This window comes from Neomonachus schauinslandi, chromosome 14 (genome assembly GCF_002201575.2).
Source record: "Neomonachus schauinslandi chromosome 14, ASM220157v2, whole genome shotgun sequence".
Lineage (NCBI taxonomy): Eukaryota > Metazoa > Chordata > Mammalia > Carnivora > Phocidae > Neomonachus > Neomonachus schauinslandi.
The window spans coordinates 49,998,147-50,025,099 of NC_058416.1; the positions used below are offsets into that span (position 1 = coordinate 49,998,147).

The 26,953-nt window shown below is 39.5% G+C and overlaps 1 protein-coding gene and 1 pseudogene across 1 annotated transcript in view; both read right to left on the minus strand.

Annotated features, from left to right (window-relative positions):
• COLEC12 (collectin subfamily member 12) overlaps nucleotides 1–26,953 on the minus strand; it is a 188,057-nt gene that overhangs the window by 102,726 nt on the left and 58,378 nt on the right. The gene's annotated exons all lie outside the window — the stretch shown is intronic.
• Nucleotides 16,282–17,915, minus strand: LOC110576917 (annotated as a pseudogene).

The window sequence follows — 26,953 nt, forward strand, 5'->3', positions numbered from 1 at the left end:
CCATCCTACCCAAAGCAATCTACAGAGTCAGTGCAATCTCCCATCAAAATTCCAATGGCATTTTCCACAGAAATAGAACAAACAATACTAAAATTTGTGTGGATCCACAAAAGACCCAAATAGCCAAAGCAATCTTGAGAAAGAACAACAAAGCTGGAAGCATCATGCTCCCTGATTTCAAACTATATTATGAAGCCACAGTAATCAAAACAGTATGGTACTGACATAAAACAGACACAAAGATAATACATGTGCAGATTTATTTTTTTATTTTTTTATTTCTATTTTATTTCTTTTTTTTTAAATTTTTATTTTATTTCTGGTATGAAGTAAACCTGCACATGTGGTCAGTTATGACAAAGGAACCAAGAATATACAATTGGAAATGAACAGTCTCTTCAATAAATAATTGGGATGGATGGATGATTGGGCAAACTGAACAGCCATATGCAAAAGAATGAAACTGGACCAGTATCTTACACCATACACAAAAATTAACTCAAAACAGTTTAAAAACTTGAATATAAGATCTGAAACCATAAAAATCCTAGAAGAAAACATAGGTATAAGGTCCTTGACATAGGTCATGATTTTTTTAATCTGACACCAAAACCAAAAGTAAACAAGTAGGACTACATCAAACTAAAAGCCTTTGCACAGTGAAGGAAACCATCAGCAAAATAAAAAAGCAACCTATGGAATGGGAGAAAGTATTTGTAAATCATATGTCTGATAAGGGGTTAAAATATATAAAGAACTCCTATAACTCAATAACAAAACAAAAAACACAAAAAATCTGATTAAAAAATAGGCAGAGAATCTAAATATTTTCCCAAAGAAGATACAAAGATGGCCAGCAGATATCATGAAGAAAATACAAATCAAAACTGCAATAAGATAAAACACCTCACACCTATTAAAATGGCTATTATCAGAAAGACAAGAAATAACGAGTGTTGACGAGGCTGTGGAGAAAAGGGACCCTTATACACTGTTGCTGGGAATGTAAACTGGTGCAGCCACTATGGAAAACAGTATGGAGGTTCCTCAAAAAATTAAAAATAGAACTACCATATAATCCAGCAATTCTATTTCTGGGTAGTGTATGTGCGTGTATACACACACACATACATTATTATTCAGCCATAAAAAAGAATGAAACCTTGTCATTTGCAACAACATGGATGGACCTTGAGGGCATTATGCTAAGTATAATAAGTCAGAGAAAGATAAATACCATATGATCTCACTTACTTATGGAAGCTAAAAAAAACAAAAAACAAACAAAATCAAGCTCACAAAATCAGAGAATAGACTGGTAATTGCCAGAGGCAGGGAGTGTAGGTGGGAGAAATAGATAAAATGTGTCAAAAGGTAGAAAATTCTAGTTATAAAATAAATACATCATGGGCATGTAATGTACAGCACAGTGCCTATAGTTAACAACACTGTATCACATATTTGAAAGTTGCTAAGAGAGTAAATCTTAAAAGTTCTCATCACAAGAAAAAATGTAACTACATAAGGTGATGCATATAAACTACTTCATTTGTGGTGATCATTTCCCAATGTATAAAAATATCAAATCATTAAGTTGTACATCTGTAACTAATATAATGTCATATGTCAATTATACCTTTAAAAAAAATCCTTGAAATAATAATTTATTTTTTAAAGATTTTATTTATTTATTTGAGAGAGAGAGAGAGAGCATGAGCAAGGGGCGAGGCAGAGGGAGAGTGAGAAGCAGACTCCCTGCTAAGCAGGGAACCCTATGTGGGGCTCGATCCTAGGACCCTGAGATCATGACCTGAGCCGAAGGCAGATGCCTAACCGGCTGAGCCACCCAGGTGCCCCAATAATAATAATAATAATTTAAAAAGGAGTCAGGAGGTTATTATTAAGCTGAGGTCTGAATGACAAGGAGCTAGTCATACCAAGATCACTGGGAAGAAGGAATAGCTACTGCAAAGATCCCAACACAAGTAGAAGCTTGAGAGAAAGAGGGTCACTGTAGCAGTAGGGAAGGAATGTGGAACTAGAAAATGTATCCTGTAGGTACAGCCAACAGTTAGAAATATTGCTTACACCTAAATGGAAAAATGGAAATGTTGATTAATGTTGTTTCAGCTGAAAAAATAATGAAATAATTTATTTCCTAGTCTCTATGACAACTATAGATGTAGGGACCATATTGGATCCACCCAAATATTCATCAACATAGGTTCAAACCTGGGTTCCAAACTCCCCCTTGTCTTCTGCCTCCCCTACCCTAGAACATGGCCACAGCTGAACCATGTTTCCAAGGCCATTGACAACATGTCTAACTGACGTGAGCAGAGACCTGTCTTGCCCTTCCTTCTGGCCAGTAGGAGATCTTGTGGGATATGGACATGGTAGAGGGTCTAAGATGGTGGAGCTAAGTTCATTACTATCAGCATCAGAACCATGATTAACAGAGAAATTTCACTCCTAAGGCCTGTTGCTGTCAGCAAATTCCAAGAAACACTGGTCATTACTATAGCAACTGATTTCACATGCATCAGGAGAAATCATAACAGTATTAGCTTTTCCTGGAAACAGTCAAATTTGAAACTGCCTGCAATTAGAGTGTTCCCCATTTCCTCTAATGATGCTGGCGCTGCCCCCGATCTTGGTGCCTTTCTCTAACTGCTGTGGATTATTCAGTCCTCTGGGGCCTCCATTTTTGTCCCTGAAGAGGCTGGTCCTGCTCTTAAGCCATTTGTATACTGTTCTAAGCCTCCAAAGGCCAAGAAACTGGTGTATGGGTGTGGGGGAGTGAGGATCCAAGAAGCAGAAATGACAGGATTCAGAATTTAAAGTTCTGGGCTTTAGCACCAGCTCTACCCGTCAGCCATGTGACCCATAAGCAGTTTACTTAACCCCTCTGTACTTCTGTTTCCTCATCTGAAAAATGGTGCTATTAACAAGACCTTTCATGAGATCAGCATATGGAATAAAGAAGACAGGAAATGTGAAAATACTGTGTAAGTATAAGAGCTGTGCAAACACCAAGTATTTGCCTGAAGCAAAAGATCTTTTCTTCATTTCAGGAAATTAACATCCAAAATAATGAAATTTATTAAAAGTCCTTATTATAGCCTTTGGCTTACTTCTACCTATATTAAGGAATTCAAAGAAGCCATCAGTGAAACGTATACAGCTAACCTAATTCTGGTCCTTCCTCTGCCACCATGAAGCCATGTGATGTGGGACACTTAGCCATTCAGAGCCTCCACTTCCTCATCTACAAAATGAAGATAATAATACCCAAGGACAGATACAGGGATCAGATTATATATCTTAAAATTCTCTGGAAAATATCCACCAAGTGCAAAGATATACATTTCAATATCCTAATACACACTGCATATATCTTCATGTATCTTAGGAGATTACCAAATCATAATTTGAGTTTGAAGTCAAAATTTTTTCCATCAAAAGGTCAACAATCTTCATAAAGAAAGAACTCTGAAATGAGCTACAGCTGAATATCTACCTTTTGAAGGCATGTACAGAGGGAGATAAAATAATCTCCTTTTTGTAGATATACAAAATGCCACGTGGTAGACTAGAGATAACCACAGATTCCTTACTATTCCTCCAACTGACAGGTGAAGTCTCTGTCCTCTCTGCTGGAATCTGCAGGGTTGGGTGTGGGTATCCCTGTGAAAAATTAACCAACTTAACCAATATGGCAAAAAGAAGGCCGTACTATGCCAATTTCCAGGCTAAGCCTTAGACTCACACTTTCTGACTCTTGAAGACTTGTTCTTAGAGCCCTGCTCTACCATGTAGGAAGGCTACCCTGAGGCTGCCGTTCTGTGAGGAAGCTCACCCTAGCCACTTGGGAGAGACCATATGAAGAGACAGAGAGCTGCCTGGGCGCCCCAAGCCTTGGAGTTCCCAGCCATTCCTGTCATCCCTGCTGAAATCCGAGGATGGTGCTGCAGAGGCAAGCTGTACTGAATCCTGGACCCACAGATCAGAGATATAAGAATAATAAATTGCTTTATGCCATTAAGTTTTGGAGTGGCTTGTTTCACAGCAAATTATAACTGGAAAATCATCCAAACATGAAATGATAAAATATTTAATGGTAATTTATGAGTGTGTGTCACTAAAATGAAATTTCAGCCCCACAGTTGCTTCAGTCCTAGGAGAGGAAAACATTTTCCTATGGCTAGCTGCCAGTGAAAGTCTGAGAAATTATGGCAAACTGGAATAATTCCTCAGTATTTCCAAGTACACTGAAAAGGGGAAAAGCCTCATTAAGTTTTGTAAAACAACAAAATCTATATAGGCTAAATCTCTTCTGCAGAAATCCAAAAAAAAAAAAAAGAAGAAGTCTAAAAGTCTAATAAAAGCCCTCAAAAAGTTTTTTGGTGAGGGGAGGAGGGTTCTGGATTGCCCACCAAGGTCGAGGTTAAACTTGATATCGGACAGGAAGATAGGACTGTATAATACTGTACCATTCATTCAAAATCATGTAGACCACTACAGGCAAATCACTTTAGAACATATTTGGCAAATAATCGTGGAACTCCATAAAAGGTAACTAAGAAAGATTCAGACAAATATGCTAAACTCATTTGTATTGTATATATTTTTTATTTTTTATACATTATGATGTTTTGACATTTCAAAAACCCTTTCTAGCTGAAGAGAGACTGCCCCTCCTGGGACCAGTCAATTCTTAGAGATAGCAAAGGGCCCAGCTGGGAGCATGCCTTTGATATGCAAACCAACCCAAATCCAGAGCTAGACCGCCTCAATCTTCCCTTCACCCAGGACACAATATCCCTCTGCCTTAACCATCCCAAGGCCAGGTACCAGACAACTAGAGACCATCTCCATCATCTAAATCCTATTCCAACTAGCCAATTCTATTTATCCTGTCCTGTCTTTCCTTTCCCTCAGACACCCAAATAAAGGCTGTGGCCTTATTTTACCATGCCATAACCAACATGGACATTCTTAGAACATCAATCAAAGGGTACGTGTTCAAAGACTTAGCTGAGGTCAAGTGTACCTGGGGGGAATTTGGGACAGGTGAGATTACACTAGTTTAATGACCATGGAATTACAGAGAAGTTTTTGTCTGCACCAAGACCTACAGCCTTCTGACCGGTACACTGATGTCAGTGAGGCCTGGTCTGGGGACGCAGATGGGTCAGCACATCTCCCATTATAGTTCGAAAACCACCCCAGGAACCATAACAGTAAGAGAAGGATAAGTCATGCCACCTTCCTTACAAAGGAGAACAGCTGAGAGACAGAACAGAAACTTAGCTGCATAATTCCGAAGTTCAGTTTCTCATGTCATCTAGCAGAAAAAAAACTACATGGCTTTCCAAGTACCTACTTCAATTAGTTCCTATAAATGAAATATCTAAATGGTTGTATAGTTTTAAAAAGTGTATACAGGGCACCTGGGTGGCTCAGTTGGTTGAGCGTCTGATTCTTGATTTCGGGTCAGGTCATGATCTCAGGGTCATGAGGTTGAACCCGGCATGGGGCTCTGCACTCTGTGGGGAGCCTACTTGAGATTCTATCTCTCCCTCTCCCTTTTGCCCACCCCCCACCCCCGCTCATGCTCTCTAAAATAAAATAAAATAATAAATAAAATAAATAATAAATAATAAAATAAAATAATAAATAATAAAATAAAATAAAATAATAAAAAAATAAAAAGTGTATACAGCTTTGAGCTGTTCAGGGCTGCCTACCTTCTGAAAATGAAGCCTGTCTCTATTGCTGAGTTATGAAAACTATATATTAAGATTATAAGGATACACTTTACTAGAAATACAAGATAAAATTGAACCCTCTTGCCTGGTGATATAAGCCAAATATGTTTTATTAATTACCCACGTTAGGGCGACTGGGTGGCTCAGTCATTAAGCATCTGCCTTTGGCTCAGGTCATGATCCCGGAGTCCAGGGATCGAGCCCTGCATCGAGCTCCCTGCTCTGTGGGAAGCCTGCTTCTCCCTCTCCCACTCCCCCCTGCTTGTGTTCCCTCTCTCACTGTGTCTCTCTCTGTCAAAAAATAAATAAAATCTTAAAAAAAAAAAACCCACGTTAGTAGACAGCAAATGGCAAAAAAGCGTATAAATGTATGTCTCAGTTCTACCACGATTGTTCTATTTTTCTCTACTATCACCAGAAATCAGATTTCATATCTTCTAAACATCCAAAAACAGTGCCTTCCTTTTTCTATAGTGTATACAATTTAACTGAGGTCTTCTATTCTTTTTACAGATCCTCTACATTCTCCATTGCTCATCTTCTGCCGGTAGGTTGATGAAGCAGGAGGTAAACATGGACAAACAGGAGGCAAACCCAAAGGAATGCAGGAGAAATTTGGAGGTGTAATTAAAAGAATTACATGTCTGCCTTTTCGTGCCTTTAATTTAGGAAGTCAGTGGCTTAAATCACGTACTTCACAGCATGAGTAATGCACAGAACGTCTGTGCGGTAGCCACATTTAAAAGGACTCTCTGCCACCCAGACTGAAGTTGAGTGGCTCTTTCTTCACTTGATCAAAATACTCAAGTGATTCCAATAACTGACTACTGATGGTAATCTTATCTAGACATTCCTGCCATTGGAATCTTTCTACCAGCTTCTTCAAATGGAAGCCAAGCTGCCATTTAAGCATTTTTAAATATTGCCAACTCATTTCCTAGATGAGGGGCCAAGAAAGGGTTTCATGCATTTGGGTCATGCCAGCTGGATTGGGGTTAAAAGTTCTCACTCATCATGTCTGTTTCTGGACATCAAGCTCCAGGACAGGCCAAATGACTGTGGTTGAGCCACTGGATTATTGTCTCTTTTCCCTGTATGGTCTCGTTAGTTCTTCTGTTGATCCAGCAAACCAGCTGTTGTGTGGTTTGTATACTCACAGGGCTGTAAGTATAAAGGCTTTTCAGGCCATCAGGCCTGTCCAGCCCTTCAGGTTAGCAGGTCACCAGGGTTTTCTTGCCAGGCCACTGGCCTTTGTGCAGGCAGCAGATAAACCCTAGGAACACCTACGAACAGGTGTAATACTATGTTACTCTACATAATACTATGCTATTTGCTAACAGCGGGTAGCTAATTTGGGGCCATTTTGTTTTTAAAATTGGAAAATATATTTATCAACAGCAACCCAAAACTATTCCTTTATTTATTTTTTTTTAAAGATTTTATTTATTTATTTGAGAGAGAGAGAGAGAGAGAGCACATGAGAGGGGGGAGGGTCAGAGGGAGAAGCAGACTCCCCGCTGAGCAGGGAGCCCAATGCGGGACTCGATCCTGGGACTCCAGGATCATGACCTGAGCCGAAGGCAGCCGCCCAACCAACTGAGCCACCCAGGCGCCCCCTATTCCTTTATTTCTGACGGCTTCCTGCCGTGATAGACCCTGATGATGTCCTCTTTTTCCTAAGTCTTCAATTCAATTTCTTTATCATCATTCCACTCCCTAACTCTCTCAAAGTCAAATGTTTGAATATAACTTTCATACCACTCGATTCACTGATTCACTTATGTGTGTGTTTAACACTGACTTAATGTTTGCTAAGTGCCAGACCATGTGTTAAGAATTCAGATATACAAATGCATACTCATTACAAGAATTCAAAAAATGAGAAATATATAAGGTAAAATGTGAAAGTGCCCTTTATCTTTCTCAAATTTACTCCCTCTTTAGAGATAACTACTGTTAACTATATTTTCTGTATCTTCAAAAAAATCCATAGATATGTACATACACAGGCATACACAGTCTATGCATCACATTCTAAGCATCTACCCATGGAAGTATTGGGGTATATGTGTGTTCATGCACAATTTTAGAGCTTAAAAAGTATATATTATTAAAAATGATAATAAATGTTCTTTTTAAATTCCCACTCTGATCTTTTTGTTTATACAAATTTCTCAGAGTTTACAGAAAGAAGACACCACTGGACTCATAGCCAACAAGCCCAGAGGCTTTTGCTCTGTAAATATTCTTCTCACTCATTGATTCAAAAAATATTTATTGGGCCTAGACCATCTTCCAAACACTGTGCCAACTAGTACAAAAATGAAGATGTAGCCTTTTCCTCAAGCCCAGAAAACACAGAATTAAAATGAACATATGTACTGTTTTTCCAAATAAAGTTCTTATTTTTTAAGAAAATAACCTCAAAAGTCCTCCTTTTGATTATAAATAGTTGTTATTTAATTGTACCAACTGTCAGGTATTATAATGATAGTTGTTCAAGTATTAGCCTTCCCAGGTACCAAGACACGGCAGCTGATTAGTAGCGCATGTCTCCCCAGAAGAGCCTTAGGAAGTAACATTTCAGGTAACTGGAGAAACTTTGGGCAGATTTCATATCATACTGGTCACACACACATAGGACTGGCCTGACAGTAAGGATAGTTAGGAGCACTCTGTTTTTTCCTTGTTTATAATTGAGGTTGGCCCACTCGGAATGTTGCTGATGTGGTCCTTGATTCAGGGACTGGGGAAGAAGTGACCTAGAGACCCGTCTCTCCTCCCCAGGAGACAACAATGCAGGTTGAGAGGGCCAAAGAGTTCATTTGATTTCATGCTCCTCTTTCCAATTGGGAAGGAAAAGAAAGTGATTTTGGAATGTGCTACAGATGGACTTTTATAGCTGCCACTAAACTACGTTTTAAGAACAACATCTTCTAGTGAGAGAAAAAATTACACAACAAATGTCCCTGATCATTTTTCTATGTAGAGTGAAAGCCCAGTTATAAATTACATCAAGTACTTAAATCATGGCATGACCTACCAGTGACCTTTTGCCTTCTCAGTCCAGCCAGCCTGCGGACTCCCCCCAACCACTGTAACCATGGCAGCCGTATTACAGGGGGGACGGAGGGTGCAGTGGGACTTACGTAACCCACAGGCCCGTCTCTGTCGCAGCCCTCTGCTCACATTAACACGAAGCAGCATATAATTTAGAAAGGGGGAAATGCGATCATAGCTTTTGCCCCCACACTGCTATGAAATTCCAGGCTTTTATGTGCAGGAAGCTCCGTGTTGATCTTGGCATCCCCATGGGTTAAAAATCTTGTTTAAATGTTGCAGCCTTAGAATAGTCTTTGAGGTTTTTCTATGTTGTTTTATAAAAGGCTTCTGCCTGATTATTTACAGATGCCGTCTCTGAGAAAGCTGAAAATAGTCTCACTACGAATACTGAAATTTGGACTCAGGTTTCCCTTACTATTTTATGGTGAATAGCACTCGAGCCCAAAGACTAGGCTGCTCAACTGGCTTTTAAATGGGGGTTTCTGTCAGTGTCTCTGCCATTATGGTTTCTGCTGACTTGACCTCAGTCTGTCAAAGGAGTCATCCATCAATGCACTCATCCAACAAATATTTGCAGAGCCCTACTACGTGTCAGCGGCTGGGGACACAGGGATGAAAACCAGGGCTCTGGCTTTGAGGAGCTCAGTCTAAGGAGAGGAAGTAAGTATAAGAAATACTGTCACAAATGCTGGGGTCCCCTCACAGGGCACAGGGAAGGGCAGGTAAGCAGAGAGGCCTACTCAGTTACTCAATCTCTCTCCCATCTTCACCTGGCTCCGTTAGTCATAATAAACAAGGTAGGATCAGGTGTGGTGTCCTTCTCTCAGTTTTGAAACCTTCTTCAGATCTGAATCAAGCCTGTGCCTCTGGGAGGACATGATCTGTAATATTTCAGACTAAGAGAGACCCATTCTTGTTCTTCAAAACTCTAGAGAAGAACTTAGTAGAACCTTCATAAATGTGTCCACAGCATTTACGAGCTTAGGCAGACAGCTCTTCAGTCTCCATAACCAAAACCCTTGAGCTGTCACTGAAGTTACTCTCTTCTGCACCAGGCATGGTGGAAATCCTGATATCTGTCCATACTTAGAGTCATGCCATGATCTGCTCCTTTCCAGGCTAAGCAATCCTGGCCCCTCCCACCCAGATCTCACTCATCTCCTCTCAATGCTTTCAGTGTCAGGTCCTGGACTCACTCCAAACCTTCCTTATCCCTTCTCAATTACAAAACCCAAAACTGGGCCAGGAAAGGAGTGTGCTGGGCCAAAGACTTTCCTTCCCAATTCCTGCAAATTCCTGAGAGACTCTACAGGCTGGTTAAATGAATATCTTTTTACAGGATAACCAGGGGAGACTCTGGGATGACAGCACTGGGGGAAGAGGTTGAGGAGAGTAAAATACCATCCTTACAGGTTTCATTAGGGAAACATGGCTCCCATGGTCATCGACATTACCACTCCCGGCACCATGAACTTCTCTCTGGAGCCATCAGGACATGTGGGTGAATATTGGAGAAGTGCTTTTGGATCAACAGTAGTGCCATAAATCACTGTTAATGAGTCAAAGACTTCATGTAATTTACAACTTGCAGTAATAATTACCTGGTGAGTTTAAGAATTCACCACTCCATCTTTTATTCTATAGTCTCTTCTTAAAGAAAAATGAACCAATCTAAGCTGAGAGCAATAATATAATCACATCCCATCTTGACATAGCATTTTTTATTTTCCAAAGTACTTTCCCACATAGAACCTCATCTAATTGTCACAATAACCTTGTGCTGTGAATCTTAAATGCACTAACTTACAACTAAGGAAAGAGAGGCACAGAGGTGTTATGTGGCTTGCTCAAGATTACACAGGAAGTATCAGAGGTGGGACTGAAAATGCAAGTTGGTCTCACCGATCTCTTTCATATTCTAACTACTATTTGCAAAATATGCCATAGGTTATATGGCAAGTTTTCATATCCATTATCTTGCTGGTCCTCAAAATATTCCTAGGATGCAAATAAGGAACTAGCAATAATAAAAACTGTGCAGAAAATAATTGCAAAACAGTTTGAAATGGATCTAAATGATTAATGGGTGGTATCAGTGGAAAACTAGGCCTTGCCTATGCAGCCTTCCCCGTTACCTGAGCCTATGAGGTCTTTGCACGTTTTGTGGTCTTTGGGCTACTTTACAACTTGTAAGTTGTAGATGACTGAGAGGCATGTAAATGATTCTTGCCCACAGATATGCACATGAAATTTGTCCACTAGAAGTGCAATTGATTTCCCTCTCTCTGTGGAAGAAGCCAATTTTGCATCTAACTAACCCAATCCTAATTGCCTACATATGCACCTGCCCTTTGGATTCTCCTTTGAACTGATTGTAACATTACAGATTCTCTCATTAATGAATGCGTTAAATAAATCCTTGACACATGTTCATTTGACATTTGTATGAGAGTCATGATTTTCCCTTTTAAAATAATCATCCTTTAACAACAGCTAACATTTCTTGAGCACTTACTAGAAGCCCTTACTAAGGGCTTTATATACATTTAATTCTCACAACCATCACAAGGCAGGCACTCATTATCTCTGTTTTCTAAATGAGAAGACAGGTTTAGAGAGATTTGATAACTTGCTCAAGGTCCCACAGTCCGTGGAGAGGGAATCCCTTCTCTCTGAGGCCATCGCTGTTGATTTTTCCTTGGGGTATGCAATATCTGGAACTAAATAATTAGGGCAACCAGGTCCCTGACAGAGGTGGGCACGTGAGGCCCTCTGAAGCAGTTGTGGGAGGCAGTCTGCAGTTCATGCACTGCCTTCTCATTTTACATGTTGATCAACACCCTACTGATAGACAATTTGGGGTGTACTCAATGTTATCTGTCTCCCACACAGCATGAGTTGAGGGAAGAGAGTATCCTGGATACAGCACTGGCCCTATAGTTAAAAGAGGTGCATTCTTTTTTTTTTTCCCCAAAGAAATAAATAAAATCTTTAATAAAAATAAAACTCACTAAATAGAGCTCCTTTACAAATGGATGTTAGCAATAGCACCCGGAGGTAGAGGAAATATCTCACATGTATAACACATACGGACACATAAACACAAACAAGATGCAAACAACCCTGGCTCAGTTACTGAAAAACAGTGTTATCCTAGACAAGACACTTAACTTTTCTGGTTAGTCTAAAGGGAGGAAGATCAGATGGACAGATGGGTAAGAAGGACAAATTCAGCTATGCCCACAATGCTAACAAAAACAACGTACACAGAGCAACATACATGGGTCCCTGCCCTTTTGGTCATTAAATGTGGGCCTCAGGGGAGGGGGAATCCTTATTTAAAAACTGATAAAGCGGGTGCCTGGGTGGCTCAGTTGGTTGGGCGACTGCCTTTGGCTCAGATCATGATCCTGGAATCCCGGGGAGTCTCAATGGGGAGGCTGCTTCACCCTCTGACCGTCTCCCTTCTCATGCTCTTTCTCACTCTCTCTCTCTAAAATAAATAAATAAAAAATCTTAAAAAAAAAAAAAAACCACTGATAAAGCAGCAAGAATTGCTGGTCATCCAGTACACACAGGTGGAAGAGTTCTACATCTTGCCCCTGTGGACAGAGCTGTCCTTGGGTGATCCCCACAGTCTGAGCCCTTTAAAGTCTTCTTCAGAAGATTCCTGGGGAGTGACTCAGGGATGCAGTGCTCTTGGGAGAAAAGTGAAATTCTATGTCTGGACTAAAAAGATTGAGGCTTATCTATGTAACCACTAATTTCTAGAGGAAAAAGACCTTTTCTTATTCACCTTTAATCTGCCCAGTGATTGGCACAGCTCATAACCAGCCCTCAAATGTACACTGAACATAATTGACGATAAGTCCATTAACTAGTTAAATAATTAATGGAACAAACATTTATTGGGCATCTATCACATCCTTGGCATTATCCTAAATGAAGGAGAGGCCAAGCCCATCCCACCACATTCATGGGCAGGTGGGACGTCCTCCCTGGATTCCACTCTCCTCTCTGTCTTTGGGGAAGCATTCTTTCCCCCCTTCAAAGCTGTCATTGGTGTTAAATTGTCATCTTTTAAAAATGCACAATTCTGCGCACTGGGTGGCTCAGTCGGTTAAGTGTCTGCCTTCAGCTCAGGTCATGATCCCAGGGTCCTGGGATCGAGTCCCGCATTGGGCTCCCTGCTCTGTGGGGAGTCTGCTTCTCCCTCTGCCTCTGCCTCCCTCTTTCTGTCTCTCATGAATAAATAAATAAAATCTTTTTTAAAAAATGGACAACTCTACGCAAACTGTTATTTCCCCTCATGGAGGTCCTACTTAATGACATTTCCCCAATAAATATTAACTAAATGTCTGCCATGGGTTATGCCTTGTTCTATGTGCTGGATTAAAACAGAGAAAGTCTTTGCTCCTGTAGAGTTTATGTTCAACTTAAGATAAGACAGAGTGATGAGGAGACCGATGAAACTAAAAGAACCTTTCAAAAACACAACCAAATTGTAAAGAGAGAAGTAAAATTGTCTCTTTTTGCAGATGCAATGATACCATATATAGGAAACCCTAAAGACTACACCTAAAATGGTTAGAACTAATCAACAGATTTAGAAGCTGCAGGATACAAAATCAATATAAAAAATCACTGCATTTCTATGCATTAACAATGAACTATCAGGAAAAAAAATTAAGAAAACAATCCCACTTAAAACCGCATCAAAAAGAATAAAACAACCTAGGAATAAATCTAACCAAGGAAGAGAAAGAGCTGTACACTGAAAATTATAAGACATTAATGAAAAACTGAAGATGACACCAATAAATGGAAAGATATTCTGTGTTCATGGATTGAAAGAATGTTAAAATGTCCATACTACCCAAAGCAATCTACAGAGTCAATGCAATCCCCATCTAAGTTCCAATGGCATTTTCACAGAAACAGAGCAAGCAATACTAAAATCTGTATGGAACCACAAAAGACCCTGAATAGCCAAAGCAATCTTGAGAAAGAACAAAGCTGGAGGCATCATGCTCCTTGATTTCAAACTATGTTATGAAGCCATAGTAATCAAAATTGTATGGTATTGGCATAAGAACAGCCACACTGATCAGTGTAACTCAATAGAGAGCCTAGAAATAGACCCACGATTATATGGTCAATTTATGATAAAGGAGCCAAGAATACACAAATAGAAAAGAATAGCATCTTCAATAAATGGCATTGGGAAAACCTGGATAGCCACATGCAAAAGAATGAAACTGAACCCCTATCTTTTACCATTTACAAAAATATACTCAAATTGCATTAAAGACTCATGAACATAAGACCTGAAACCATAAGACCCCTAGAAGAAAACTTAGGGTGTAAACTCATTGACATTGGTCTTAGCAATGATTTTTTTGGATTTGACACCAAAAGCAAAGGCAAGTAAAAATGAGTAAGTGGAACTACATCAAACTAAAAAGCTTCTGCACAGCAAAGGAAATCATCAACAAAATGAAAAGGAAACTATGGAATGGGAGAAAAATATTTTTAATTGTGTTGTTTTTTTGCTATTGAGTTGGATGAGTTCCTTGTGTATTTTGGATCTTAGTCCTTTACTGGATATGTGGGTTGCAAACTTTACACCAGGAAACTTTAAAAAATTATTAGAAATCTTGTCTTGAATTTCAAAAATAAAATTATAAAAAACCTAAGCAATACAAATTTATACTTTTTATATCTCTCCAGATCAAGTTAAATGATGGCAAAAAAAGATTGATTTTCATATGATTCTGTGGTATCTCTCATTTTCAGAGAATACAGAAATCAGATCTTCAAGCTACTTAGTGGGTAACTGACCAAATGGTCAGAACACATGCCATAATTGCTCAGCTATCTGTTATTATGGCTAAAAAAGCGATTGATGAGAAATTATATCCAATTGATATATATAGACACATGTCTGTCGGAGCTCATTTAAAAGAAATGACTTTAAATAAAGTATTATTCCCCAAATGAATCAGCATTGCATTTAATTAGGTAACTAAAAACTATCTTTTTTTCAGACTTAAGTTAAAAATTATAAGCCAATATAATTTGGGAGAATAGTAATTAAGACACTAAACTATATATAAATATAATGGCTTTCCATTAAGATTTCATTAACTTAATGTTTTTCTCCCTTTGGATTAAATTACATCAGGCCAAAATGAACTTGCCCCCAAGCAAATTTTCTAAGGAATGAATATAACATTTACTAGGAAACACAAATACAGTAAAGGAATTTTCTTAAAGATATTTTTTAACAGATGGAAGGTTTTACTTTAAAAACGTAAAAGGTCATAAAAGCCCCTTTTTGGGGGGCAATCATAATTTTTTTTAACAGGCCAAAGTGAATATTCTTAACACACAGGTGTGACTTAATTCTTTAAAATGCAGTGGGGAGTGATTTTTCCTTAACAGTAAGAAGGAAAATCTCTCTGAGATTGTGAAGCCGTAGAATTTGAGACTAAAAATTTGCTCACATCAAGACGCTGTTAGTTAACCATCGGCTTTGTGTGTTTGTGTTTTCTTAATGAAAGCATTTAGTTTCCCCACTAGTAAGGATGCAGATTTCAAAGCAGTTAAACTATTGTTAGATCAATGTGTACCACACCAGACAACATCTATACTGGGCTGATTTGATAGTAAACAATGCAAACAAACAAAGATATTTTCTTATTCAATTCATTGCCAACACAGGCTAGCAGAGAATCCGCACCAGAGTGAAAGGGAAGGTAGGGCTGTGTGGTGGCCAACGTTGAATTGAACGTCTAATTCCAGGCCTATGTGAATAATGAAATCTCAGTGAACAACCAAATTGGGAGAGGCCCTACAATCTATGGGAGATCCCCTACCACCCCATCTATCTAATCTAGCACCCTTTACTTGCTATTTTTTTATTTTTTTGGTGAGATGATTCTTTTAACTACACTCCATAGACAAGACATGCTTATAAATTTATAGAAAGTTATACATGTATAAATAAATTTATAAATTCATAAAGGTCTGTTTAAACAAGAAGTTTCACTTTGATAAGAGAATTATAAACTATGCAAATCTTTTATTTAAAATGATGTGAGGGGCGCCTGACTGGCTCAATCAGTAGAGTATGCAACTCCTCATCTCAGGGTCAGGAGTTGAAGTCCCACACTGGGCGTGGAGCCTACTTAAAAAAAATGAAATGATAAATTATAATTAATGTGTAAGTATAATAATGGCACTAAATTTAGATATGGAAATTCTCCTCAAAGTTCTGAGTGTGAATACTATCAAACCTTTCCTTTCTGTTGATGCTTCTGGCTGAGAACGGAAGAAGCGATGGAGGCTTAAATTGAAAAATTCTTTACATGGTTTCTGGTGACCATGTGTGGAGGGCAATGTCTTTTTCTCTAGAGTTTCAAGGTAAAATGTCTCTGATTTGAAATCAGAATTGATCTGCTGTTCTGCTAACCACGGCTCGAATACCACCATAAAGCTTTGATGGAGGATTTCCCAGGATGAGGTTGTAAATGGCAGTTCTTGCCATCCTGATGTTTCAGAAAGAGCCAAGATTGTGAACTTTCACATCAGTCAAAACTATCCATGTCTGTGTCAGATTCTCTCTGGTGATTTTGATTTTTCCTCCTTCGCCAGGGATTCTTCCTATTGCCTGGGACAGGTGGTCTCCCTTTATGGGCTTCACATCTGTAATTTCAAAAGACTCTAGAAAGAGGTCCTCCAACCTAATGAGGGCAAGTGCATCCTCCACTGGAAACCCAAGAAGAAAGGCTTTCACAAAATCAGCTGCTTCTGTCAGAGCACGAACATCCTTGGTTTCTTTACAGGTCCCGATTTCTACATTCCTCGATTTTAAGGAACAGGGTACCTGAAGTCCTAAATGTTCTACGATGGGAGATGGGAGTAACTCTTTTCATCCAGTTATCTTTTAATGGCATGTGGCTATTAGTTGGAACAGGGATCTTCCTTGTTTCTTCTTTCTGGCCCAGGAATCCACGGCCAGTGGGGGGTGGCAAAATGGACTTCGCTGGCCGAGCCTCCGCTGTGTCCATGCAGCCCATGTCCCCACATCCCCTGACCGCAGACGACTGCTCAGCCTGCCTTTTTCCCCACCCGCCGGCCGCCCCGGCTGGTGAGCTGGGTGAAGCCGTCCTAGCCCGGAGGCCCAGTGCTCTGTGCTTCCCTCCCCAGGAACCTACAGCCCCCATGTGCTTCTGGCCCTTACTGCTCTTATTTTAATTCACAGCTCTTATCACTGCCTGGCATTACAGGTTTATTGTTTGTTAACTTATTTTCTGTCTCTCCCAGTAGAATGGGAACTGCCTCAGGGCTGGCTCTGGTTTGCTCACTTGCTGTATCCCCAGCTCCTAGAAGAGGGCCTGGCACATGAAGTTGCTCAATAAATAAATCCTTTGGAGAACTACAGACTCTGGACCTAGATAACTCTGCTTATTAATTATCCCTATTTTGAAAACTTGTATTTTTCCAGAGCTCTTTCCTAATTACCTAATTATTTACTAATTAATGTATTATTTATAGTACATTTGAAAGATAATGTTCCCTTTCACTTACATGTTGCATTTGAAACAGTGATTTGAAAATCTCTTAGGTTTTATTTGTACAGGCAAAACTGCTAAGAATATGAGTATGAATGGACTAAGCTAAATTTATTAATCCAATCAAGTATTTTATAAAAAGTAGAAATTTAATTTTTTTTAAATTTAAATTTAAAACTTCTTTAAATTAAAAAAAATGTTTAAAGGGGCGCCTGCATGGCTCAGATTGTTAAGCATCTGCCTTCGGCTCAGGTCATGATCCCAGGGTCCTGGGATTGAGCCCCGCGTCTGGTTCCTGGCTCCCGCCTCCTGGCTCCTGCTTCCTGCCTCCTGCCTCCTGGCTCCTGGCTCCTGGCTCAGTGGGGAGCCTGCTTCTCCCTCGCCCTCTGCCTCTCCCCTGCTCATGCTCTCTCTCTGTATCTCTCGGTCTCAAATGAATAAATAAAATCTTAAAAAAAAAAAAGTTTAAATAGTCAACTTTAAATTATTTTGAACCTACATCCATATCACCACGAAAAACAATTATCAAACAAACACAAATCCAACTAAAGAACTGAATATTCTGAAAAAGAGGGAAAACTTTTACTGTATAGTCATTGTCATATGAAAGAATGTTTTTAGGACCCAAAATGGAGAATGAGTAATAAACCTAGTGTTCCTGACAAAACAAATATGTTTTGTTAACCCAAAGGGCCAAAATTTTAAAAATATAGAATGATCCCATGATTATACTCTTCATCATCTTTGCACGTAAATGGCTGTCCACTTTGTATTTAAGTGGGTGGCAACACATAGGAACCATGATCAGATCATGTGGCCTCTTACAGCTGGTCAACACATTTTATCTTGACTGGTGTAACCTGTAGGATTTGGATCGGGCACTTCCTACTTTGCATCTCATCTCATAACATACTGAAGATTCTTTAGGACAAGAATCATGCCTTATTCATGTTTATTTCTTGAGGCACTTTGGAGGCCTGACACACAGTTGGTGTTCAAAAAATCATAATTGAAAGAATGAATGACCCATGGAATGTGGAGGAGGGAGGAGAGAGCAAAGAGCCACTGAGGTGCCTAGCTTGGGTAAACCGATGAAAGGGGGAATTCATGAGGAGGAGCACACAGGGAGCAAGCTAATGAGTCTGACTTTGGACGTGTTGAGTTTGACATCCTACCGCATATCTGGGTTGGAGATCGCCAGTAAGTAGTTGGGAAAACCAGGCCGCAAAGTACCAGGGCTCCTTCTTTCACATTCACTGGTCCTTGGTCCTTCCAACAGGGGTATGCTAGAAAAGCAGCAGCAACAGCAGTAGTAGTGGTGATGATGATGATGATGTTGATAATTGCTAATTGCTAACACTTACTGAACCATTGCCGTGTCCTATGAGTTTATATATATGATCTTACCTAACTATTACAGAAACCCAAGGAGGTAGATACCAGTACTGTCTAGGGAGGTTAAATAACTTGCCTATGGTCGGTCACAAGCCTGTACTCCTAGTCATTTTACTAAAATCCAAACCAATCCGAGAAACCTTGAAGAGTAGATGAGTACTGCCATCCTTAACTCTAAACATGTATCTTCTCGATTTGTCCCTCTACCCTCAGGTCTGGAAATGTTTCCACAGTGAACCTGGACTTGACTATGTCCATTCACTAACCTAATTAATTTATTCATTAATTTACTAACAAATACATATTCAGTTCCAGATATTGTGTTAAGTGCTGGCACCTACATTAAAGCCAGTACTAAAATAATGTTATCACTGGCAATAAAAATAATAGCAGCAAGAGTTTATAAAATACAACAAAAGAAGCAACAGAGTATGTGGACATTCCTACTACAAAGGGAGCCTGGTTTCAACTTCTAATCTGGTTACAAAACCTCATTTAGCTTGGCTGGGTCTCAGTGTCCTTATAGAAAAGTTAAGGGGTAAAATTACAGCCAGTTCTGCTCTATTGCTACTTTGAAAATACAAACTCTTTCCAAACCATTTGATATATTAGAAAACAATCTGAGCATTACATGAATTTCACTTTTTTGCTAATACACAATTTCTTCTGTGACAAACACTAAGTGAATGCAGAAAACTTCATCCAGCTGAACTGAGCCATTCTGGAATACACAAAATGCGTGCGCGCATACACACACACACACACACACACACACACACACACTTTAAACACCTCTCAGCTACCTCAGTTCACTGTGTGTTGAGAGCCACACCCGTCCATATCTGGTGTTAGAACTTTCCATCTGATATCAGATAAACCTCCTTCCACCCCTTCACAAAAACTCACAAGCTACAACCCTTCCAGTATCTACCTCCTCAAGCAAATTCTTCAACAGAAAGTGCCATGTTTACTGTTGTATTTATATTTTTCTTAACATGTGTTTCTTTAACATGTATAAAACTGTGCTAACCTTTTTATAGAACCTTATCTTTTTTAAAAATATGTCAGTGGTAAGGTCTTTGAGTGTTGTGACCCATGCCCTTTACCCCACTTTTCCCATTAGCCTGTGGTTTTTATTACATGATTTTGCACAGTGCGGGGGTTTTTAGAAAGGCAATATGTTGAACGATAGCAGAACTGACTGTACTCAGATCATGCTCAAATTTAATGTCAGTTCCGCGTAACTCCACTATGTCATTCCTAGATTGAATGTTTACTTCTGATAGTCCTTTAAACAAATACTAACATGCTGAATCACATCAATAGGAGGCTGAAAATAAAAAGTAGCATTTCTTTAAGTCAACTTGCTTTTTTTTTTTCTATAAGGGAAAAAAGGACCAGGTCATATCATTTAAATGACCACATACTCACTGTCCATTTTGCTACTCCCTCAGGGAAAGCACCTACTTCCTTGTACTTGAAAATTCAGCATTTTAGAGAGGCTGCCCCTTATCCAAACCATAAGAGACTCTTAATCATAGGAAATAAACCGAGTGTTGCTGGGGGGTAGGGGGATGGGGAGATGGGGTAACTGAGTGATGGACATTAAGGAGAGAATATGATGTAATGTGCAGTGGGTGTTATATAAGACTGATGAATCACAGACCTCTACCTCAGAAACCAATAATACATTATATGTTAATTAGTTGAATTTAATTTTTTAAAATGGAGAAAGAAGGAAAAAAAGAAAGAGAAAGAAAGAAAAAGAAAGAAAGAAAGAAAAGAAAAAGAAAGAGAAAGAAAGAAAAAGAAAGAAAGAAAGAAAGAAAGAAAGGCTGTCCCTTGGTTTCCTATATCAATCAAGGATGCCTGGGGCTTCGTTGAAGGCAGGACCGGTATGGGCTCAAGAAACCTAATACAGTCGGAAGCTTATTGGCGTGCTGCTACCAGTTTTTTCTGAGACTCCCGTGGTAACTAACAACTGGTTTCTTGCAAGATTCTGGCATCCCCAAGGGGGCCCTGAAGTCAGGTTACTGCTCAGCCCAGAAGCCAATCAGCTCTAGGAGTCACTACTTACGAAGACAACAGAAGGCTTTAGAGGTCTACTCTGATCATCCCCTCCTGAATCCAGGTCTGCCCTGTTTATTAAAAGGCTGGAGGAGAGATCTGCCTGTGGCAGGTGGTAATCTTCTAAATACAATTATGAGAGAAAGAGAAGAAGGAAGGAAGGTTAAGTACCCTGCAAAACCTACCACAAAAGTCAAACTCACACCCCAAGATGGAGTCATTACACAAACTATATGAGGCCATCATCATTATTACTAATAATATAACACTACTAAAATATTGTCCATAAATCATTAAGCCCTTCTCATTGGCTAAGAAAAAGGAATAGGAATTATTAGAATATATGCAGAACTGTGAAAGATTCTGCCAACAACTGAAAAGTGGTTCAAAGCATTATATGAAAATGCAAGAAATAAAAGATACACAGTGTTTAAAATTGCAGATATTTTAAAAGATATAAACCAATAACAGCTGATAATGACCCAGAAAGATACATGGGGTACATGGTATTTTCATGACTAATCTCCATAATTGGAGCTGTCTTGCTTTCATAATCAGCCTTGCACCAGATCTAGCTTGGTGTCTACGCTTCTATATTGTCTGAGCAGCCCCATCTGGCCCATTCTTCCTCCACAAGGCCTCTTCTGGCCACTCCTCCTCAGGACAGGTCTTTGTCACTGTCCTGATCAGCTCAGGCTGCCACCACCTCCTGCCAAGTGTGATGCAATGGATTGTCAAAATCAAACTCCTGTGTCAAATACCTTCTCTCTCATCACTTCCCTACTCAAACTGCCATCAAAATTATCTTCTCAAAGCTCTTATTTGAAGCTTACTTTCTTCTACAATCACACAATGGCTACCTTTTCCTTACAGACACCTTCAGAGGGGTTTTAATGCTAACATCACCTTCACTGCAACCCAGTGATCTGATCTTTTCCTGCTTCATCTCCCATCCTGGCCATCCCCACATCTCCCACTTGAGCCCAAACACTTGCCATTCACAGAAGTGCTTTACGTGGCCCCTGCTCCAGGCCAGTGCTCATACCGTCAGCTTAGCTTAGAACGTGAGTCCCCTCTTTTTGTTTCTTATCTCACTCACTTCCCTGATCCTGACTAGCAGCTTTTGGGTGTTTATTTAGTACCTATTCCTGATATTATAATTCTCTTCACTTATACTTCCCTAGTTGAATTCTGAGTTTCTTAACGATTTTAGCACCTAGCAAACTCTTTTGCACATGATGAACACTCTATTAACATTCACTACATGTAATTTCTTTTTTTTTTTTAAGATTTTTATTTATTTATTTATTTGACAGAGAGAGACACAGCGAGAGAAGGAACACAAGCAGGGGGAGCAGGAGAGGGAGAAGCAGGCTTCCCGTTGAGCAGGGAGCCCGATGCGGGGCTCGATCTCAGTACCCTGGGATCATGACCTGAGCTGAAGGCAGACGCTTAAGGACTGAGCTACCCAGGCACCCCAAGCTGAATTTCTAATAAAGAAAGGATGAGAAGTTAAATTCATAGATATGTAGGTCTCACATATATTTGAAGTCTCTTTTTATACATACCTTTTCCTGAGTATCCAGAGGTAGACAAAGCATTCAGAATTTTGCCTGCTTGATAAAAAATCCTCCTGGATATCTAAAATCTGAATACTGCATTATACTGAATAAGCTTCTACACATAAGTTGAAGACATTCATTTGTTTTCCAAATGCAAAAAGTGTCAAAATATAACGGCTATTATTTTGATGGGTCAGGCTAAAGAATTTCCTGGAACTTTGCACTCTTGTTTCTGATAATACACAACAGAAATTTGGACTGAAATCTAGACTCCTCATCCTCTACTCATAGTGAATATCCAAAAAAGACTCTGTGTTTCTGGCCATCAGATATTCTTAGTAACTGTTCACCTTTCCCCTTTGGTCTTCCATGTGTCTGTGTTGTCTCTGGAGAGAATTTAAGACAGAATCTGTGACTAATGTGCATAGGATGTCAGCCAGACTATTGCTACGAAATGAGCTCCAGCTAGCCACCAACTCTTTGTCGTAACATTGCTTCTTGGTCAACGTACTGGACTGCATGACAGATGCCTACTTAGTGATGAAAATGTTGCTCAAACAGGCCCTGCCCTGCCAGGGGACTAGCTAGAGAAAAGGGATTTATTTTGCAGGTAACAAAGGGAAAAAGACAGGGTGGCTTTCAGGAATTTAGATTTGGGGCCTTCCACTGTAAATGTAGTTTGGTACATGACACAGATCTCCTCTGTGTTCAGCTGGGATTTTCAGGCCTGACTGCCAACCTATCCAGGAGTCACCTGAATCAAGTCACAACCAGAGGCAGCTCTCGCAAGGAAGCATGTTGTTTTGCTCTGAACAGCTAGAGAAGAATTTTGTACTGTTCTTTGATGAACTTACATGTGTTCATCTTTCCTCCACAACCAGACTGCATGTTTCCTGAGGCCAAGGTCCATGCTTCGTTGTTTCATCTGTATTCCTCACATGGCTGACTGAACCACCGATGTTGAAATACCTAGTGCATGCTCATTAAATATCTTCAATTAATTGATTGCACTGTAAAAAGTAGCACAGTACTTGTGTTTTTCAGAGATCTCTAGCTCATACCTAGAAACAAGCACACATTTACATGACCCGGGAGCTTCAGAGGTGAGGAGCAATTCTCTGAGAAGCATAAAATTGGAGAGGGGTGGGGGCAGTGAAGGGAGGAAGGCAGCCGTCACTGGGGAGAAATTACAGAAATTATAGGAGGCTGCCTTGGTCCAAACCGGGGCCTCTCTTAGCAGGACTCTATATTTTCAGAGAACAGCTCCATTAAATATTGATGATTGGACTCTGAAAGGCCTAGAATTAAATTCCAATCCTGTTTGAATTTTATAGGCTGTGCAACATAAAGACCGAGAAAGAACATCTGGTCCACTGAGCCACATGCACGTGCTCACAGCTGGAAGAGATCAGAGATGACCCAAGTTAAATTAGCTTCAGGGTGGCCACCTGCACCGCATTTTCATTTCTCTAAAATTCTTTCCCCTGCCCATTTTGACCTGTCCCATGACTCTCCACTTAAACTGAATTTTTTTTTAAAGTCTATTTCCGTAGTCTCTTTTCTCTCATACTCTCAAGTTGGTTTTCACTGCATTGGTGTGCATGTGCATGCACATGGAATGAGGAACTCGCAGTCATTTGCTCAGTTGATAGCTGGTGGAGTTATCTCTCTTTAGTATATTCCTATGCACAATTAGAAAGGACAGGAAACGACTCCAGGGCTAAAAGTTTTATTCTGATTCAGGTAAGTGGCTTGAGTCAACCCAGATGGTGATACTTCATGTCACAGCATGTGAGTCAAAAGAAAAGTCTTTGGAGAAATCATAGGAATGACAAGAGCTTGCATTAACTGAGACCCTACCAGATGCCAGGCACTTTCCTAAGCTCTTTTACATCTATTAATTCATTTAATGGACTGTTTGAGCTACAAAAGTGGGTAAAAAATAAATCTCTAATATTTCTCTAGCAATTAATAAAATAGGGTAAGGAAAGTAGAATTTGAAACTTTGACCTGTCATCCCAGAACACACATATTTCTGAAGAAATATACTTTTTAGAGATTTATAGTCTACATACATATGTTACATGTATATAGTCGATTATAATTCAGCTTTGAACTCTTGGATGTATTCTGAGTTTCACTTTTCAAAAGAATTATAAAAGGGGTAAGATGACATATGTGCTAGATTGTAATGTAAAAGCCATATTCTTAAATAAATGTAAAAAAAGAAATTAATTTGGCCATAAAGATGCTGCTGGATCTAAGAAAGTGGACATGAGTGATTTCAGATGTTGTAAAGTCAGAAGGCCAGCATAAACCTCATTCTCTTACAACCCCGGCTGACAAATGAATTAATAATTTACTTCTCCTCACTCTTTTCTTCTAAGTTGATAGCTTAGCCTCACATATAAAGTGGTACTTTATCATGGAGCCAAAATTCATTCTGAATTCTAATATACTCAATATTTCTGCCAACTATTTATTATTTTTAAACATATTAAAATCTTAAGTGAACACGTGTCATTTTAACTTTCAATACTTCAAAAATTTACACATCAAGTTGAGCTGCGCTTTATTGAGAAAAAGAAGAGATACAATGGAAGGTCCAAAATTCTCATTCCATGAAATCCCAAGCACCCCTCTTCTACAAACTTTCATTGAATCTCTCTGAATAGTCACAGAAAGAATAAAAGAACAGACCTGAAGTTCGGGGGCGAGGCCATGATTATGGGAAGTTAAAGCAGGAGATGGCAGGAAAGAATCACAAATAAAGGAAGCAGGAATTATAATTTTGAATAGGAACCGGCTACCCTTAACATGCCTCGTCTATTGGGGAAACTTTTTCCAGACTCAACTCAAACTTCTCTACCTTCCTCTGATGGGGTCCTTGCTCTGAGAAATCAACTGCACCTCAGGATTCTTTCTATGTCCTTCCACAATGGCACATTCTTCACTGTTTTATATTTGTTTCCATGTCTGCCTTTTCCCCAAAATCATGAACTTAAGAGATTTTTTTGATTCCTTTGTATGCACTTTCCATATGCCCATACCAACCAAAATGGTAGCTCATCTTCAGAGTTTGATAGTATTTGTTGTATAAATGAATGAATGAATAAGCAAATGAATGGAAAGAGGTAATTAGGCTAGCAAGGGAGAGAAAACCCAGAGCACAGAGAAGAGTCAGACCCTAGTAGCCACAACAACTCAAATTTTCTAAACCTCATGGTCCCCAGAAGTATGAATTCTTTTTCATTTTTCCAATTTTATTGCTCTACCTACCTACCTACCAACATTTATTGAGATATAATACACATACCATCTATTTGGAGAACAGCACACGCAGTAATAATGATTAGGAAATGGTACTAATACCTCACATTTAAATAGAATTTTACATAAAAGCAATTTCGATATGTTAATGCATTGGATTCTTCCAACATTTCTTTGAGTTACACACCATAGAATTTTATCATCCCCTTCATACGTATCAGATACCTGAATCTTGGAAAGGCTAAAGTACTCAAAATTACAGATGATTCTGGGAAATACTGGGTTAGATCAAGTCAAACAGGCTCTACAATGGGGCTGTAGAGTGTTATACATTAAAGTGCTATGCATAGTTTAACATACTTATGCACACTGTACGTCTCTGCAGAAGGCTAAGCTATGCAACTTTTCCTGCACTGATATGATTGAAGGGCATTTTTTCAAAGATCACCTTTGGAGACTATTTTGAAGGACCAGACTTTAGGAAACAATGGACTTAATCATTCAGTGTTCACGTGGAAGAATTCATCACACTATATGATAGTGGGTATAAAGTGGTGAACAAAAAGCAGACATGGTCCTTGTTCTCTACAGTGTATAGACTATAGTTTAAGGCATCATGAGAACGGACATAGGAAGGCACTGTCCATAAGCCTACACTAACCAAACTGGTGCTAGTCTACTTCAAGTTCATATTTTCCTTTTGCCAGTGAATGTGCACCAATAAAAACTCAACTTTGGGACAACTAAGAATATTTTTCTTTGTGTAGTTGTAGCTATACCCAACTTATCGGGAAACTAATACTGTCTCTTGATCTATATAATTGGTCAAATGTTTAAAAATCTTATCCTGGGGGGGCGCCTGGGTGGCTCAGATGGTTAAGCATCTGCCTTCGGCTCAGGTCATGATCCCAGGGTCCTGGGATCGAGTCCCACATCGGGCTCCCAGCTCAGCGGGGAGCCTGCTTCTCCCTCTGACCCTCTCCACTCTCATGCTGTTTCTCTCTCGCTCGCTCTCTAAAAAATAAATAAAATCTTTAAAAAAAAAAAAATCTTATCCTGGGGGCACCTGGGTGGCTCAGTCATTAAGTGTCTGCCTTCGGATCAGGAGCCCTGCACTGGGCTCCCTACTCGGCAGGAAGCCTGCTTCTCCCTCTCCCACTCCCCCTGCTTGCATTCCCTCTCTCGCTGTCTCTTTGTCAAATAAATAAATAAATAAATAAATAAATAAATAAATAAATAAATAAATAAA